Source organism: Pleurodeles waltl, chromosome 7 (genome assembly GCF_031143425.1).
Source record: "Pleurodeles waltl isolate 20211129_DDA chromosome 7, aPleWal1.hap1.20221129, whole genome shotgun sequence".
Lineage (NCBI taxonomy): Eukaryota > Metazoa > Chordata > Amphibia > Caudata > Salamandridae > Pleurodeles > Pleurodeles waltl.
Window position 1 is genome coordinate 74916899 of NC_090446.1, and position 20061 is coordinate 74936959.

The following is a 20061-nucleotide window of genomic DNA, read 5'->3' on the forward strand; positions in this document are numbered from 1 at the left end:
AAGAAAAGGAAAAAAGGAAGAAAGAAACAGAGAAAGAAAGAAAGAAAGAAAGAAAGAAAGAAAGAAAGAAAGAAAGAAAGAAAGAAAGAAAGAAAGAGGAAAACACAAATGAAGGAAAGTGAAAGGCAAGAAGTAAAGAAAGAGAAGAAAGGCAAGAATGAAAGTTAAAGAAAGAAGAAAGCAAGAAAGAAAAAAGAAAGAAAAAAAGAAAGAAGGAAAGAAAGAAAGTGCCAGCATGTACAGTTCTGATAGTGCAACCTCTCTTTGTGCTCTTTCAGCACTAGAAGCAATGGTCCTCATTTGATCCTTTCTCTAAATCCACAGTGTACTAAGGTCCCGGGTGCCAGGGGTTACCCATCATATCCAGGTAAAATGCCCAGAGGTGACAACTCAGTCACTAGCCAATGGGCTAGTTGGCCCACTCCTCTTTTGTATCACATTTACGGAGATGTGTGGCACCTGGCAATCTGAGAGTGCAATGTAAATTAGCACTTGTATAGCGCACTACTCACCCGTTAGGGTCTCAAGGCGCTGTACTCATACCGCTATGGAACCCCTCCTGGCTTTTCCCTGTGAGGTGCCCACTCCTGAGCACCCCCAGGGTGAAGCCAGGCATCCAAGCGCTGTTGGGGCCGTTGTGGAGATTAAGCAAGCTATTGCCCAGAGTTGCGGATTGGGACCCATGAATTAGATTAGGCACCGAGGCGAGAATTATCTGGTCAAGGGGAATTGAGCCCAAGACCTGCCGAAGCGGGACTTGAACCCTGGTCTTGAGCCAGATCTCTGCTTCAGAGTCTGCCGCTCTAACCATTGAGCCACACTTCTCCAATAACCTTGCCATTCTGCAGATGTTGGGACCTTTCCTCGACACTGAGGAGCTTGGTAGCCCATCCTAGAGATGTGGCTACCTGTGGGCTACACGCTCACAGGAAAACCTGTTTGAGAACTGGCTTTCCCTCTCTGGCCCTGTCTCAGATAGTTTTAGTGAACAATAAACAGACTCTCAGGCGTGTCATGAACATTTGCCCTTCAAAGGTGGCTTCCCCTTTGGAGCTCGCCTTTTGAGCTAAAACCCTGATTGACTTCCTGAGAGGGGAGGTCACACCTTGCCCTGGCAGCAAATTCCTTTGTTCTTAAGCCTGGGAGTTGTCCACACATTTCCCCAGGTGGCTATCTGTTGTTCAGGGCCTATGTAAGTGCACTGAACCAGCTGGGTCACAGAGTTCCAACCTTCAGTCAAAGTATGTTTATTTAGACCATTAGTCCATAAACAGTATAAACACATAAACATTGATCATCTTGAATAAACACATTCCCTAAAGTGACATCCAGAATTTAAAATATTACAAAAATGTTAAAAAAGAAGTAAAACCTAAATGTCCTCAAATATGCATTGTAGATTCATTGGGTAAACGTATCTGCGTTTTGAGTTCTAAATAGGAAAACTTGCACATTCGTATAGATTGTCTAAAAGTTTTGCCCGTTCGGAAAACCATTTTATGCCCTATTTTAAAAAACAAAATATAGTGTTAGTAATCGCATGCAAGCAGTGGCACTTTTAACTGACATGCACTTCCTGGATATAGCATGTGCCCTTAGAAGTATTTATGGGAATATAAGAAGGCTAGTTATTTTTATTCACTTTAGGAAGAGGTGTTGGTGCTAAAGTCACAAAGCCTAGGTAGAGACTCAAAATACTGTGCATATTTTATGACATTGAGGCCTATATATATTCTTTTTTTTAGCGCTGCATTTGCGTCATTTTTTGATGCAAAAGCGATGCAAACTTGCAAAAAACAACTGTATTTTGTACGTTTGTGCCGTTTTTTGCGTCAAAAAACAGCGCAAATGCAGCACTAAAAAAGTTTAAATATGGGTCCTGGGTTTTACTGGGTTTTATGTGTGGTTTTTATTATTTGAATTCCTGTATGTCATTTTTGGGGATGTATTTATTCAAGATGATCAACGTTTGTGTGTTTTATATTGTTTAAAGTCTAATGATCTTTGTCTTAGACTGTTTTCCTTTTCAGGTCTTCTACCAAATGTGGGGACTGGGATGCTTGTAAGAGGACTACATGGACACTGCTACTAACACCTACATTGTCTGGGGGGGCAGTGCTGAGGATTGAGCACAATATCCGTTGTTCCGCTACCACTATTGCACTCCCCTCCCATGGATACAAGTCTTAAATTACTTTCCCTAAATATTTGTGGCCTTAATTCCCCAAATATAAACAAACCTGAGTATATATCCTTCTTCATGACCCAGACATGGTCTTCTTACAAAAGACCCAACTCTGGGGACGGATAGAAATAGAATGGCACATCCTAAATATCTCGCGTGACACTGGTCGTTTACGAATTCTAAAACACTGGGTGTGGGGATTCTTTGCAATTCACACCTTGGATCCTATATCACTAAAGTGGCACGGGACAGTGACGGTCGGCTTGCTTAATGCCTATGCCCGTAAAACATCACAAGATTTCCATCTCTGGCGAGGTTTGCAAGACCAACTATGGGGGGCAGAGGGAGACATGATTGTAGGAAAAGATTCAAGTTTGATATGGGCTCCTGCCATGCACAGAACCTCCTCATCGTAGCAGAGCATGGTGGCCATGTCAGCTCAACTGAAAAGAAAGATAATAGACCTGGGATTCATTGATGCCTGGCGCTATAAGCACCCCAACACTAGGGATTACGCCTTCTATTCTCATTTTCATACTTTCTATATTAGGATTGATTACCTGTTCGTGTCACACGCTCAACATGGTGGACATGTGTGACATCTCTATCTCGGTCCATGCATGTTTGGAATTGATGTGGACACTCAACTTTACATTCTGGGTCTTCCCTGTGCTGGTCCTTGCTCCGACGAGTCCTCCGTGACGCAGTGGATGTGGAAGAGATCTGCCAGGGTATAGTAGACTACTTCACACAGAGACACTACAAGATGTTACACTACATATGCTATGGGATGGGGTTAAGACAACTATTCAGGGGGTAATATCTTCCATAGCCATAGCCCAACACAGGGAGGCATGTATTGTGGAGGATAACTTGCCTGAAGAAATAAAAATGCTAAAACATCAAGACACGCTGACACCCAACCGGCGACTCAAGAGACACTTAGCAGTACTGAGCGGGCAACTGAGGGTGCACAGGATGAACAGAGCAGAGTGCTCCCTTTTAGCACTCAACCAAAAGTATTATGAAGGGGGTAACAAAGTAGGTACACTTCCGGTTATAGATGAGACCAGGTTCAGGCAAAAGCACACATTGCCAATCTGTGCTTGAAGGCAGGGGCTTGGGCGACATCTGAACGCAATAAGCAGAGTGAATTCTCTAACTGCTATCAAGCCCTCTATAACAACATAGAGGCACAACAGATGCTCATTCAGAAGTACCTGGAGGGCTGTGGGTGGGAACCCCTGCACCCCCAACATGTGGAGCTACTGGAGGCACTCATCTCAATGGAGGTGCTTCACTTAACACTCCGAGCCTTGTCACTTGGCAGTACGCCAGGGCCAGATGGCATACCGGTTAGCTTCTACAGGCTGCTTCTCTCCAAGCTGGGTGAACACCTGTTACGCCTGCTTAACTCATTGAGGCATGTGTCTGGCCTCACTGTGTCCATAGCAACCACAGAAATCACGCTTATCCCCACGGCGGGAAAAGACGGGACACTCCGTTCCCCTCATCGCCCTATTGGATTATAAAATATAGATGTCAAACTCTTTACTAAGGTACTGGCCTCTAGGATTGAGCGTTATCATCTGCAATAGGCAGGAGACTGATAATGTCAGTCGGGTGGCACACTTAGTGGAAAAAGTTCATTGCTATCATATCCCGCCCTGCCTTCTATCGCTGGATGCGGAGAAGGCCTTTGATTGGGTTAACTGGGGTTTCCTGTCTGCAGTTCTGACAAAAATTCGACTGGGCCTCCTCATGAGCTCCAGAATTATGGCTTCGTACATAGCCCTAGTTGTAACTATCTGATTCAACGGGTCATTTACCCAACCCATTGCTATGCGGAGAGGGACGAGACAGGGCTGTCCCTTGCCACCCCACTTGCCTTGGCAGTAGAACACTTGGCCATTACCAGCTGATGCACTGACAGCATAGAGGGCATACCCTTTGGGGGTCAGATGCATAAGATTAATTTGTTTGCCCACAACCTCCCACTTACCTTCTCACAACTGGCCACATCCCTATCAGCAATGGTGTCTTCCCTGAAAGACTTTGCAATGGTATTGGGCTTTAAATTTAACATGGCTAAATCGAGCATCCTCAACAGCCTGGCCCTGTTTCAATGGTGCCTAGATAAGATCAAATATCTGGTCCATTCCTCACACCCACCCTCGTCACCTGGTCGAGTGCAAATTGCCCTCCTCTCTGCCGTGCCATACTGGAGGACATCCGAAGGTGGAAGCTCCTTCCTATTTTGTTGCTGGGAAGGATACATGTAGGTAAAATATATATACAGATATACAGAACAATGTGTGTGTGTTGGTATGTGTGTGTATATATATCTATATATATATATATTGCAGAATCCAACAATGCAGTAGCTGGCACGCTCCAAAATGCCAGGTGTGCCACAAACACACTCTGCAGCATGTGCACAAATCCTCCAGCCTCTTTCAAAATCTCATAAAAGAGATCAGCACTCCTCCTGATTTATTAATGTGCAGAAGCAACAATATACATGTTTCTGCTTGACCAAGCCTTGTTCACCATAAATGCCATTACCAAAAGTTCTGAATTTAACCCCTTAGCTGCCAGGCATTTTCCCCTCCTGTGCCGAGCCTTTTTTTGGCTATTTGGGGAAGTTCGCACTTAGGCCCTCATAACTTTTTGTTCACATAAGCTACTCATGCCAAATTGACGTCCTTTCTTTCCCAACATCCTAGGGATTCTAGAGGTATCCAGACTTTGTGGGTTCCCCTGAAGGAGACCAAGAAATAAGCCAAAATACAGTGAAAATTTTGTTTTTTTAAAAAAAAATGGAAAAAAGGGCTTCAGAAGGCGGCTTGTGGTTTTTTGCCTGAAAATAGCATCAACAAAGGGTTTGCGGTGGCAAGATCACCATCGTCCCAGCTTTCAGGAACAGGCAGACTCGAATTAAAAAAAAACTTTTTCTATACAATTTTGACATTTTACTGGGACATACCCCATTTTTACTATTTTTTTGTGGTTTCAGCCTCCTTCCAGTTAGTGACCAAAATGGGTACGAAACCAATGCTAGATCCCGGAAAGCTGAACATTTCTGAAAAGTAGACAAAAGCCTGAATTCAGCAAGGGGTCATTTGTGTAGATCCTACAAGTGTTTCCTACAGAAAATAACCGCTGAAATAAAGAAATATTGAAATTGAGGTGAAAAAAACAGCAATTATTCTCCACGTTTTACTCTGTAACTTTTTCCTGCAATGTCAGATTTTTTAAAGCAATATAGCGTTACGTCCGCTGGACTCTTCTGGTGGCAGGGATGTATAGGGCTTGTAGGTTCATCAAGAACCCTAGGTACCCAGAGCCAATAAATGAACTGCACCTTGCATTGGGTTTTTATTCTATACCGGGTATGCACCAATTAATTTGCTGAAATATAAAAAGTGAAAAATAGGTATTAAGAAAACCTTTGCATTTCTAAATGGCCACAAGCTAAGGCGTTGAGAAGCAGTGGTTATTTGCACATCTCTGAATTCCGGGGTGCCCATACTAGCATGTGAATTACAGGGCATTTCTCAAATAGATGTCTTTTTTGCACACTGTGTTACATTTGGAAGGAAAAAATGTAGAGAAAGACAAGGGGCAATGACACTTGTTTTGCTATTTCGTGTTCCCTCACGTCTCCCAATAAAAATGGTACCTCACTTGCATGGATAGGCCTAGCACCCGCGACAGGAAATGCCCCAAAACACAACGTGGACACATCACATTTTCACAAAGAAAACAGAGCTGTTTTTTGCAAAGTGCCTAGCTGTGGATTTTGGCCTCTAGCTCAGCCGGCACCTAGGGAAACCTAGCAAACCTGTGCAGTTTTGAAAACTAGACACCTAGAGGAATCCAAGATGGGGTGACTTGTGGTGCTCTGACCAGGTTCTGTTACCAAGAATCCTTTGCAAACCTCAAAATTTGGCCAAAAAACACTTTTTGCTCTAATTCTGGTGACAGAAAGTTCTGGAATCTGAGAGGAGCCACAAATTTCCTTCAACCCAGCGTTCCCCCAAGTCTCTCGATAAAAATGGTACCTCACTTGTGTGGGAGGCCTAGCGTCCACGAAAGGAAATGGCCCAAAACACAACGTGGACACATCAAATTTTTTCACAGAAAACAGAGGTGTTTTTTACAAAGTGCCTACCTGTGGATTGTGGCCTCTAGCTCAGCCGACACCTGAGGAAACCTAGCAAACCAGCACATTTTTGAAAACTAGACACCTAGGGGAATCCAAAATGGGGTGACTTGTGGGGCTCTGACCAGGTTCTGTTACCCAGAATCCTTTGCAAACCTCAAAATTTGGCCAAGAAAACACTTTTTCCTCTCATTTCGGTGACAGAAAGTTCTGGAATCTGAGAGGAGCCACAAATTTCCTTCCAGCCAGCGTTCCCCTAAGTCTCCCGATAAAAATGGTACCTCACTTGTGTGGGTAGGCCCAGCGCCCACGAACGGAAATGGCCCAAAACACAACATGGACACATCACATTTTTTCACAGAAAACAGAGGTGTTTTTTACAAAGTGCCTACCTGTGGATTCTGACCTCTAGCTCAGCCGGCACCTGGGGAAACCTAGCAAACTAGGGCATTTTTGAAAACTAGACACCTAGGGGAATAAAAAATGGGGTGACTTGTGGGGCTCTGACCAGGTTCTGTTACCCAGAATCCTTTGCAAACCTCAAAATTTGGCCCAAAACCACTTTTTCCTCTCATTTCGGTGACAGAAGGTTTTGGAATCTGATAGGAGCCACAAATTTCCTTCCACCCAGAGTTCCCCCAAGTCTCCCGATAAAAATGGTACCTCACTTGTGTGGGCAGGCCTAGCGCCCACAAAAGGAAATGGCCCAAAACACAACGTGGACACATCACATTTTTTCACAGAAAACAGTGGTGTTTTTTTACAAAGTGACTACCTGTGGATTGTGGCCTCTAGCTCAGCTGGCACCTGGGGAAACCTAGCAAACCAGCACATTTTTGAAAACTTGACACCTAGGGGAATCCAAGATGGGGTGACTTGTGGGGCCATGACCAGTTTCTGTTACCCAGAATCCTTTCCAAACCTCAAAAATTTGGCCAAAAAAACACTTTTTCTTCTCATTTCGGTGACAGAAAGTTCTGGAATCAGAGAGGAGCCACAAATATCCTTCCACCCAGCGTTCCCCCGATAAAAATGGTACCTCACTTTTGTGGGTGGGCCTACTGCCCGCGAAAGGAAATGCCCCAAAACACTATCTGGACACATCAAAATTATCAAATACAAAACTACCTGTTTTTGCAGGGGGACACCTACGTTTTTGGTCCTGGGCTCAGCAGCCTTGTAGGGAAACCTACCAAACCCAGACATTTCTGAAAACTAGACACCCGAGGGAGTCCAGTGAGGTGTGACTAGCGTGGATCCCCTAATGTTTTCTTACCCAGAATCCTCAGCAAACCTCAAATTTAGCAAACAAAATCACATTTTTCCCACATTTCTGTGTGGGATCACCGCACTAGGACACATTTCATACCACCCAATGTTCCTCTCAGTCTCCCAGTAAAAATAATACCTCATTTGTGTAGGTGGGCCAAGTGCTTGTGAAAGGGAAGAGCCAAAAACATGTCAATATTGAGGGAGAACAAAGGGGTCCAAAAGGGTAGTTTGCAAAAAAACATTTTTAGGCTGACAAGTGCAGCAGAATTTTTATCGGTATAGATTAGACAATGCTGGGTGGTAGGAATTTTGTGGATTCCTGCAGATTCCGGAAGGTTCCATCACAAAAATATGGGAAAAATGTGTGATTTCCAGAAAGTTGGAGGTTTGCAGGAGATTGTGGGTAGAAAAATGGTGCAGGGTGCATGTGAAACACACCACCCTGGAATCACCCGGATGTTTAGTTTTCAGATGTGTCTAGGTCTTGTGGATTTTTCTACATGGCAGCGTCCCAAAGTCCATAAAGTGCAGCCCTCACCATTCCAAGTGGGACGATTTTGAGAGTAAGCCAAGCTCTCATGGCCCAAATGTAAAACTAAAACTCAAAATAATCAAACGTCTTCTTGCTTGCTGTGGGATAGATGTTTTAGAGTGCGGAGTAGAACTGAAAGACTGTTACCCCTTCAGTTGAGTTGGGGGCGTAATCAGGCCCATACTGGTTGGTAGCCACCACCCCAATATATATATATATTTTTTAATTCCCTGGTATCTAGTAGACTTTCTGCCCCCCCAGGTGTGGATCAGGGGTAATTGCCCCATCTGCCTACTGGTGGGCAGAACAACTTTGGCCCCATTTATTTGGGGTGGGAGTATGGCCATACCCCCACACTCTTATTTTTGAAAAAAAAACTTCCTTGGCCTCTGGTGGGCTTTCTGCCCCCCCCCCGGGGGCAGATGGGCCTTCCAAAAATAGGCCCATCTGCCCCAACGGGGGCAGATATGGACAACAGTAATGTGCACCCATGGGGGGCGACCCTTACCCAAGGGGCTGCCCCCCTAAAGAAAACACACGCATACACACACACCCTGGTGCCTAATTGGTTTCTGGTGCCTAAGTGGTTTCTGCCCCCATGAGGTCAGATTGGCCAAACAGAAATCGACTAATCTGCCACAAAGGGGGGAAGAAATGGTCCAAATACAATCCCCCCCCCCCCAGGGGAGAGACCCTTGACTAAGGGGTCGCTCACCACCTCTAAAAACACAACAACAAAAAAACAATTTATTTTAACACTGGCGCCTAGAGGTTTCTGCCACACCTGGGGGCAGATCAGCCTAATAACAATAGGCCGATCTGCCCCCCAGGGGGGGCAGAAAAGGCCTAAAATAAATCCCCCCCCTGGGGAGCGACCCTTGCCTAAGGGGTTGCTCCCCACCTCTAAAAAACAGGGTTGGCAGAAATGGCCTAAAATTTATTTGCCCCCCTGCCTCCCCACCCCTCACCCCCCTGGGGAGCGACACTTGCCTAAGGGGTCATTCCCCTTGCGTGACATTGGCACAAAAAAAAAAGGTTCCAGGTGCCTTGTGGTTCCTGCCCCCCTTGGGGGCAGATTGACCTAAAATCGGCTGATCTGCCCCTGAGTGGGGCAGAAATGGCCTAAATACAATTTGCCCCTCCAGGGAAGCGACCCTTGTCTAAGGGGTCGCTCCTCATCTGTAAAACAACAACAACAAAAAAATCCGCGGTGCCTAGTGGTTTCTGTCCCCGTTGGGGGCAGATCGGCCTAATTAAAATAGGCTGATCTGCCCCCCAGGGGGGCAGAAATGGCCTAAAATAAATGTGCCCCCCAGGGGAACGACCCTTGCCTAAGAGGTCGCTCCCCTTGCGTGAAAATCCCCCCCCAAAAAAACTCCCTGGTGTCTAGTGGTTTCTATCCCCCTTGGGGGCAGATTGGCCCAATAAAAATAGGCCTATCTGCCCCCAAGAGGGGCAGAAATGGCATAAATATAATTTGCCCCCTAGGGGAGAGACCCTTGCCTAAGGGGCCGCTCCCCACCTCTAAAAAAACCAAAAAAAAACCAAAAAAAAATAAAATGATCCCTGGTGCCTAGAGGTTTCTGCCCCCCCCTGGGGGCAGATCGGCCTAATAATAGGCCGATCTAAAAGGCCTTAAAAGAAAATACCCCCCTGGGGAGCGACCCTTGCCCAAGGAGTCACTCCCCTTATGCCAATTTTCTGTAAGAAATAAATCCCTGGTGTCTAGTGGGCATTTCAAAAGCCGGATTGCTTTACAATCCGGCTTTTGAAATGCTCTGAGAGACTTCAAAGGGAAGGAAATTCCTTTCCTTCCCTTTGAAGCCTCTCAGGCCTCCTCAACGTGATCGGAAGAGAAATGCTTTGCATTTCTCTTCCGATGGGAGGAGGCCTCTGTGATAGCGCGCGGTCGCGTGTTGACGTCATGGGGGTGGGGGGTTCGGGGGTCAGGGGTGTAAGGGGAAGGGCTTTCCCTTCCATCCCTGCCTTGGGTGGGTAGGGGGGAACCCCACAGAGGGAGTGATAGCGCTCCCTCAGGGCACACGATCACTGTGCCTCAGGACGTAACCATTACGTCCTGGGCACAGAAGGGGTTAAAAGAAGATGTAGTTTCCACATTGCTCAACATAGACAGGACAAAACGTCAGAAACAACCTGATCACTCATGTTTGCCTCTGTTTGTACATAGTCACAAACTTATAAGTAAAGAAAACAAAGGTATCTATCATACATTTACAATCAATCTCACTCATGTCAACTACAATCACTCAGGATATTATAAACAGCCCTCGTTGAATCTGCTCAGAGTTGCAAATCTTACAACATGCTTATCACATTTGGCGCATATAAATAAAAATACAAATAGAAGACATGACACACATTAGCCTAACAGATCCTTCATCTAAAGTAGGCAGATTTGCCATAATTCAGGTTGGATGCAGCTCGGTCCAGTTGGAGAAAGCATATGCCTAGTCAGGCGGATAGTGCCACTCCTGTCCAAGGTGGTCAAGTACTAGATAACCTGCACTCACATTTGGGTAGCTTGGCGTGGAGCAGTCAGGCTTATCTCGGAGGTAATGTGTAAAGCAACAGCACAGCACATTTCCACAACACCCCAGCTGAACGACCCCAAAAAGAGACTTCACACAGGTCGTATGTATAGAAAAAATGTATTCAACACCACACATGATTAATGCAGTTTGATTGCAATGTGAACTCAGTGTAAATGTCAATAAGCACACAACACACATTAATATGCAATGTCAATTTGGGCATGAATCTCACTGAACAACACCACACATAATAATAAGCCCATCAGTGTTAAACATTGATTACTGTATATACACTGGAGGAAAACACTGATACCCTCCCCCCACCGGCATAAAGTGTACACCTGCTGTCAGCACTAGGTCCACCCTCACATTCCCCATGATCAGTGTAACATGTTCAATCCAGGATGTGCCTCAGGGTTGACAGTAGCTGAAAAAATGTATATTACAGTATATCCACACTCTCGCCTGGGCCCATGGCCTCAGTTGCCTAGTATGTGTGATGCCAACTTCATAAATTCCCTGGCAGAACCAGAGTACCCAGCAACACCACAGTGCTGCCCCTGCATTCACTCGTTCTCCCTCAGACTCACTCCCTCACATCCAACCCTCACCTATGCACTGGCCTGGGTATCAGTTGCTGCAGGTATGCATGCACGCACTCTCGAACACCCTAGCTTCTGGCACCCTAATGCAATGCCGTGATAACTGGTAAGTGGATGCCCATACGTTTGCTAACCCTCTGGATCCTAACCCGACCACCACCTGCCAACTATCCTCCAGTTAATCTTGCCCCACTGCAACTCTCAAAGTGTATAGTACTTTCTCCTGGCCACCCAGCTGCTCCTAACTCCACAGGTGTCAGGGTCAAGAAGGGGGGATTGGAAAGACAATAGGCAGTAAACAATTAAGGAAGAGATGTTCAGGCTCTCAATAGGAGGTTCACTCAGAGGTCTGCAAAACACAGAGGGATGGTCACCAGGGTCATCCGTTAGACTTGGAGGCACCCAGCCCTGCCACATAATCCAATGTTATCAAATAGTATCCAACTTCAACACCTCCAGAATGGAGAAGCACCATCCGGGTGTGTTGACTCGAACCGCTCTCAACACTTCAGGTTGTACACAATAAGTTACCAGGTTCATGTCTCTGGACTGGAGACACCCTGTCTGGTGCCCGTGAACTTCCAGTGGCCACAGACAGGTTTGATCTGATGTAGAAAGTGCTCAGTGCCGTACCCCTCTGGATTGAGATACTCTGCCCATGTATGCGATGACCTTAGCAGTACTAGACTCTCCGGATGAACACGCTTGGTGCAAGTTCCGTCCTGCAGTACTAAGTCATGTAAAGTACTTTCTTGGGTTGTACCCACACCCAACCTTTGAACGGGCACATCATACAATGAGCATGCAGCTGAGGGTCACACAAGAGAAATGCTTCACACTCAACCTCAACGAGCCCTCATCAGGGTCCTGCAGTAGTGGTACGTTCACTTCACAAGTTGTCTCGAGGTGCAGTGGTCCTCACAATGAAGGCCACACATCAGTCATGCGAGAAGTACGTTGCTACCCCACACCTGTTGTGCCCGGTCTACAAACTTAGTTCTTGGTCCTTAAGCACACTGCTCCTGCCAGGTGGAGTCAGGCACAATGCATGCGGAAAAAGAGAGCGCCGCTCTCCAGATGTCACTGTTCATGAGATAGATCCCCATCTGAAGGTCTTTGATGTCCCTGAGACCTCCGCAAAGAACAGGGAGCAAGACAACCTGCCCTTGGAAAGCCACTTCAGGATATCACACTAAGGTAGGAATCGGCCTCAGGCCAGTCTCTAATTGGGAAGAGTGTGCAGATCCCCCTCCTTGGACACTTATCCTCCTGGGCACCCAGACTTCTCTGACTGTGTGCTGACATGGTCCACTTGCACTCGTCCCATGTATCCATCTGTAGTTGCATACACTGAGTCACCTTATTTATACTGGGTAAACCCTTTGAAGTGGGGGGGTACAAAGGGTGTTCCGTTGAACCACAGATGTTTCCCCTGAATTCCCTCCTTATTTTCTCTTGAGACCTGGAATTCAGATCTTTATCATTATGGGTGCTAGGCTCTGGCTCCGGGAGGCCAAGTGTCACAACCTTTCCTCCCATCTATCTCACCAGGCCACAAATGGCAGGGATCTGTCATTCTGGATGCCAGAGTTTTATAGCGGTCATCTGGAGAATCAGCAGATATGCACCTCCCCCGAGACGTGTGGAATGACACCTAATTTAGGAGGAACCAGAACCAGTCCCTGTGCCTAGAAATGCCAACTTTCTAGGAGTGACACTTCCTGGGCAGGGATGATGAAACTACAGTTACCAACTGCTCGGCCTTGTCATCCTGAGTCCAATGATACCAAACAGTATCAGGCTGCGCCCCTGCAATCCATTACTGAAACTGGAATTTATTAGTCTCTGCATCCCATATAATAAGGGGTAGAGCAGCTCTTGTAGGCACTGTGAACATGTGTATTTCTTCTGCATGTCCTGGGCACTTATACCTTGGTGCACGCACCAACCTGCCAAGGGAGGTGACACTTTGGCTACAGCTACCACCACTGTGCCTCAGTTGACCTGAACCCTCCAGCTCTGTTCCTATCATGAAGTACTTGTGCATAAATACATGCATTGTGGTCACTTCGGCCCTGTGCGTCTACACATAGGAGCCACCCCACCTGGTCATAGACATGAACACCCAGGCCAGAGAGCTCAAACCCTACCCATACCTGGCACAGCCTGGGTACTCAAATCCACAAATTCTAGGCCCTTAGGTCGTATAGTGCCCAGAAGTGGTCAGGTGCATTCTGGGCTACTGCACCAGCTACTCCACTTCAAGGAATTCCTAGCCTGGGCACAGGTGCCTGCAGACCTATTCAAACAAGCCTCGGACGTGGCCAACAGGGTATCCAACAGGGCAGCATATGGACCAGAATTTCCCTTCAGAATCCGGTCTGCACCCCACAGGTATCTAGCACACCTATCATATGGGGCCAGCTGGGGTGCAGCACTCCAGTCATCATCTTTTCCCACCCTACCCTACCTTCGGTAGGACGAGGACTCATTTCCCCTTTGCCAGAAATGCAGAGAAGTATCCAGAGTACTAAGGTCAGGCATAGGGAGACTACAAAGGCTGGAGGGGGGAGCGATAAGCATCAGGATTTTTCCCTACAGAGCACCATGTGCAACAGTGCTTCATCCTAATGTTGGTCTTAACTTCCTTACAATGTTCTAACAATATATCACCCAAGTGTAGAACAACCCTTGCTACTCATAAACAAATAAATAAAATCAATTACACAATGTAAATCAAAAACCTTTAATCACTACACCTAATTTAGGCAGGGTTACTATCTTATGTTTACTCAATCAGAATAACACCCCAGTCGGTAATGATTCTGCCTGTCAGTGTCCTTTTCAGTTCCCATATCCAGAGAAAATGTAAATCAGTATAATAAATAAAATCCCAAATGCCACTGATGCCTTGTCTCAGGATTAAAAAATCAGACAATGTTAGAATCAACCATAAAAACATGATAGTAGTTACTGAAAACAGTGCAATTCTTCATCCCCATTAAACCCTACATGCTTTTTGCTGTCCATTTCTATAATAAGGCTGGCCTCCCATCTCCTCAGCTCTAGATCTTTGTCTCCTCCCCTCCATTGTTTGAACACATCTATTAAACCACTGTGCCGTAATTTTGTCTCACCCCTTTCATGCGGTTTGTCAAAATGCTCCAATTCTGCATATGTGGTGTCTACATTCTTTATTGCCCTCAAATGCTGTAAAATCCTCCTATGGGGTGGAAAGGTAGTGCTCCCTATCGTAGGACAAGGGCATTCTAACATGTACACCACAAACCTAGCTTTGCATGTGATTCTTTCCCTAATGGGAACTTGTTTCTTACTCCTATTCTGTCCTTGTTTGCAGGCTTTCCAGTGGGTACACTTTATAAAGCCTACTTTGGTTTTAACCAGCTGCTACCCTGCTGTGTCTGTTTTACTTCACTATTTTACTAGGTGGCCCTCATTGAGGCTTCTGTTCTGTAACAAGTTTTAGGCCATCTCTCCACTATAACACCTACTGTATAATGGGGTCACTCTTGATTAGGTGCCAGTGCCTATTTAAAGCTGATCTCATTAGTAAATATTTTTCATTAAAAGTAGTTATTAATCTATGTTGGGTCCCTTGTTGTGCTTTATTTTCACTCTTAAACAGTGCTTCTTCCCGCTTGATATTTCTGACTCTTTTTATGGCAGCTGTTAGACATTTGTGTGTGTGTGTAGCCCCTCTGTCTAAATCTATTCCTCCTTTCTTTCTCTGTCTTTTCATATTCAATGTCTGTGCTGCACAACCCTCTTGCCATGAAAAAAATCACTAAATGGAATATTCTTGATTAGACACTTGTGGTGGAAACACTGAGTACCTAAGTTATTATTACCTGCTGACAATTTTCTTTATGATGTAGTTGTCATTTTCTGTTTTTCCACCCATAAAAATACATTCAGAAATTCCATCTCACAGCTACCTATTTTATGGGTAAACACTAGACTCAAGTCATTCATATTAACCTCATTGGCAAATTCCTCAGCTGACCGCTGGCTACCTTTCCATATTTAAAAAAGTGTAGTGGATCCTATTTAGTTTTATTGGGAATCAGGAGTTCGCTTAGCCTTCTGGCTTGCAGACCTGTGCCCCTGTCATCTAGTGACTTTGAACCTACTTAGCCTGTTTTCTTTTAGCGCATTTATTTAATTATTTCTTCCAAGATAGCTGCTATGTTTATAGTTAGGAAGATGTTTTGATTTCACGTTATCAGTGCCACTCCGTGAAGGCGTCATTATCAGTGTCAAAGACAAGTGATATACGCAGGTATTCTCATCATGTCCCTTTCCCACTTAAGTGTGACAGGAACATAATCTACTTTTCAGGGAATTGTTTATATAATTGCCGCCCCAAGCATGCCTTCTTATCTATTGTTTGGGAACATGCCTGTGTCAGGGGTCCTACAAGATCTGTAAAAATACATCTCATGCAGACAAGGTTATCAGAGGGATTTATACCAGATGCAATCATTACTATCGATGCTACACATAGCCTTGATGCAGACCCAGCCTTCGTGTCCCCACGGAGGCTGATCTCGAGACCTCATTCCAAGAAAACGAGGGTAGGGGGGCTCTTTTCATGGACATGGTACTGGCAGATTAGGTTTAACATACCTAGCTCTCTTTAGGTTAGAGATTAGGTTTATCATGCTAGGGTGTTAGGGTTTATTTCACACCTGATTGACATCTCATGTTATTGCAAGATGGTGGGGGTCTTTATATACATGACTCTCATTTTTACAATTCTGCTTCTTGCATTGTTCATTATCCTAATCATTGCGGCTTATGCATTTTACAGTAGATTGCAGTCTTGTTAATAAAACCTATTGAAAACTTTACTGCATCTCCTTTGTTGCCTGCGTGTGACTGAGACTTGTTGCTCACGTGAGAAAAGGGTACTCTCCGTTTAGCCACGACTCCCCTGAGATGTCACGTTCTTGAGTCTGATGAAGCAGAAATGAAGGTTTTACATTTATTAGCGCTTAAACGTAGTGTTGAAATAATCATGTGTGACTTTAACCGAACTAATAAAGATTGTACGGGGATAAAATGTGCCCTTAGAGTAGTTTGCCAACATATATAAGCGTGCTTTATATAACGTGATGTATTAGAATTGCACTAATCCGACATAATCATAAACGTGTGCTACGATTTGCTTGCTTGAAATGTTTTAGCTTAGCATAACTTTAGCGGAGGCTTTGGCCTAGTTGCCTGGTCTCACGGTTTAGATGCTCGTATTTTTCCAATGTGCTATTAAACGTGTATTTTGCTTGAAGCTGTACTTTTCCACTGAGATCGTTCACATGCTTATCTTAAAGTTTCGTGCCAGCCTGGCATATTTCTCTCCTTACTCCAAGGTCAATCTGCAGGTGCGGACAATGGAGGCTCTGAAAGTGAGCTAATTGGTATAAAATGTTGCAACTTGCGTACCCATCTCCAAGGATAATGTATGCTTAAGTAAAAGCTTGAGAACTGTCGTTTTTGATTGGACAATTTGAAGCTAACCTATGAACCCTCCAATGGAAGACCCTACTGGATTTGAACTGTTGTCTATAAAAACCAGGTGCACGAGAGGAAAGTAGCCATTACCTGACATTGCACCCATTGCGCCATTTTTGTAGCTATTATGGCCAACTTTGCTGCGACGCCATTTTGAGAGACTTTGATGCTTTCTCTAATCGAGAGAAGGAGACTTTAAATGATTCTTGCCCTAGAGACTTTAACTTTGATTTGTCCCTTTTGCATGAAGTAGTAGTTTTACCTTGCCGCCGTGAGGCAATTGCCCCGTCCACCCCTGCCCCTCTGCCCCGTCCCATGCCGATCGAAACGATACCCATGCTGATCAAGAAACGGTACCTGTGAGACGAAGACTTCCTTGTATGCTGATCGTAATTGGTAAATATGAAAGGAAATTGTACAATTGCATTGTGTTTCTCTTAGGTAACCAACTGCTGATTTTTGATAAGAGCCCTAGCTAGGAGTTTTCTAAATTAATGTTGCTAAATTGTTTTTGCATGAAGTCCCACATGCCGATGCTAATTTGAGGTTAGATGAGGATTCCTTTTGTTGCACGATGCAATTTGAGACCTTGTTATGCTGACTAAATGTATGCAATTAGCTCATTACAGATTATCGTATTAGTGATTTGCATTGCTATTATCGAATGTCTTGTGATTCAAATGCTACATAGATTGCACCTGTTTCGCCGTTATGGACAACTATTAATGTTCATTTATGTTTATCATTTGGTGTTAAGACACATTTATATTGTGCTAGCTTTGTTAATATAGGGAAATAAATTCACTAACTTTGAATAAACTGGTGTGGTTATTCCTGACTGAAAGGTCAGGGTTCGCCGAAATGTATTCTGGATTAATTGTCAAGTGTTACGTTGATCAGGGTATTGCTTATGTTCGTTATTGATTATTGATTTGATGCAATTGATCGATATAAGAGTATGGAGAGTTCCCACTTAGCCAAAAGATTCATCGGCCTAAAGAGCGTCCGAATACAGGTAAATTATTAGTACGGACCGCTCTATCAGTAGATGGTAGCAGAGGACGGTTTCGTCTTTTGGGACCCTGTACTCTTAAAGTACATGGTGTTGAATTAACGGTTTCGACTTTTGAGACCCCATTCGAGAAGTTGAATTAGATTTTTCTTGGATAAAACTGATTGACAGAATGATGATGGGCTAGGTCCACCGCGACTTTCCCGGGATCTCGGAGCTTGCGAATGAAGAGAACGGAGGTGTGGAATCGGCGTTGGCAGTACTAGTGATGGTATGAGTGAAGTTAGGATTTTGCGCTTGCACAGCTTATTGCCGCAGGGTGTGTGAAAAGGTTGCGAGGATTTTTTTTCTTTATAGAGGATAGCGGAGGTGCGACTCCGAGTGTAGAAGTAGGGAAGTCGTCGAACTTCATAGAAATAGCGGAGGTGCGACTCCGAGTGTGAGAGTAGGGAAGTCGTCGAACTTCATGTGCGTGTGGCGCTTTGTGCATAAAAAGGTCCACATGGTTGTTGTTGTTGAGACGGGCCCTGCGAGGTCAAGAGACTCCGGAGTATGTTGATCCATGTTGTGGTCTGGGCGGTTTAGTAGGTTGATCGGGCGTGGTCAACGAGTCGGTACGTGTGTTAGGGAGTGAAAGGAACTTCGACTTCGGGCTTTGACAAGATTCTAAGTGCACTAGAATAGATCATTGACAAGTTGAGAGTAAGTCTGCGGGTCAGATTTGCTTGCGAACGTGGGGACCGAGAAAGACGGAATAGCGGCCGAGGCTAGTGAAAAGTCCCTAAGGTCCTGAAGCGATTGTGTTACCCTTCCTGTAGTAAACCGACAGATCTGTTTTATTTTTTGGTAGCTCGCGATACATGCAAGAAGTTGTTACGAGAGGAGCTGAGTGAAGTAGGACTAGCCGCGAGGCTTTGCCAGCCGCAGTGTGTGTGAGTGTGACGTCACTAGGAGCCGCGCTGGGATAGGTTGATTGGAGAGAAGGGTCGCGCACGGATTGGACGCAGTCCGTGGGGCTCGATTGAAAGGGGAAAGGCAAGCGAAGAGTATTCCGGGAATTAAAGTCACCTATTGATTACAAACTTTGTGAAATAAAAGACGAGAAAATGACATTTTTTAAAGCATTAAGGAGTGCGATGAAGGGGGAGTCTTACATTAAAGCGAGCGTAGGAGAGGAGACGCCGCCCGAAGGTACACCAGCTTATATTGTAATGGAGGAAAAGGGGGTAGCTCCGTGCCTTTGGCTAAAGCAATGGCACAAGCTGACAGAGAAACATGGGAGCGTAGCATTCCCGATCCACGGGACATTCAATATAAGGATTCTGGAGAATTTGAGATTCACGATGTACGACATGAAGGTACCTCCAAGGCCAGCACAGTTTGAGGCGCTAGCAATTTGGGAACTGATGGCTAGACAGCAACAGCAAAATAAGTTCGAGAACAGGATAAGGAAGGTAGAAAAGACACTAGCGGACGCTAGGTGGGATAATGCACAGAAGGTGTGGAGGTCAGATGTACTGCAGGGGATAAAATTGTTTCCCGCAATCACTAAGGAAGAAGAGGAGACAGGTAAGAAAGCTACCTGTAAGACAAACAGGAGGTGTTCCAAGGATAGAGAGGACGAGGAAAAGTTGAGAAGAGAAGAGGAGTTAGAGGATGAGGAGTTAATCATGCAATTGCTGAACGACCGTCCACCACCTTATGCAGAGAGTGGACAAGGTCCAAGTACCAGTTCTGCCCCTCCGGCATCGGTACGGAACGGTGAAACTCAGAGTTCAGGAGCTTCATCGGGATCTAAGGACCCGAGTTTACTGTTCACCCCGCAGATACCGCAGGTTAGGAGAATGTACCCAGATGTGCCCATGTTGAAACCAGCAGAAAATTATCAGCCGCAGATGTCAGGGTACTACAGCAGTGACAACAGTGCAGGGATGATTATAGATCCAACCGTAAGAGGAGTACAGAATGGTCACAACCAAACAATGGCACAAGCTGAATCAACCCAGTTTTTGATGCATCAGAAGCAGATGCAGGGGGGAACAGCACATGCTCAGATGACGGGGAGTCAGATGGGCATGCCGGCAATGATGACCCATGGTGTGGGAATGAACATGCCTCAGAACATGGGGAATGGACAAAACCCAGATGCGATATCACTACCCATTACTGTAGGTCCGCCAGTACCTCTGTACAGTCAGCCTAACTTAGG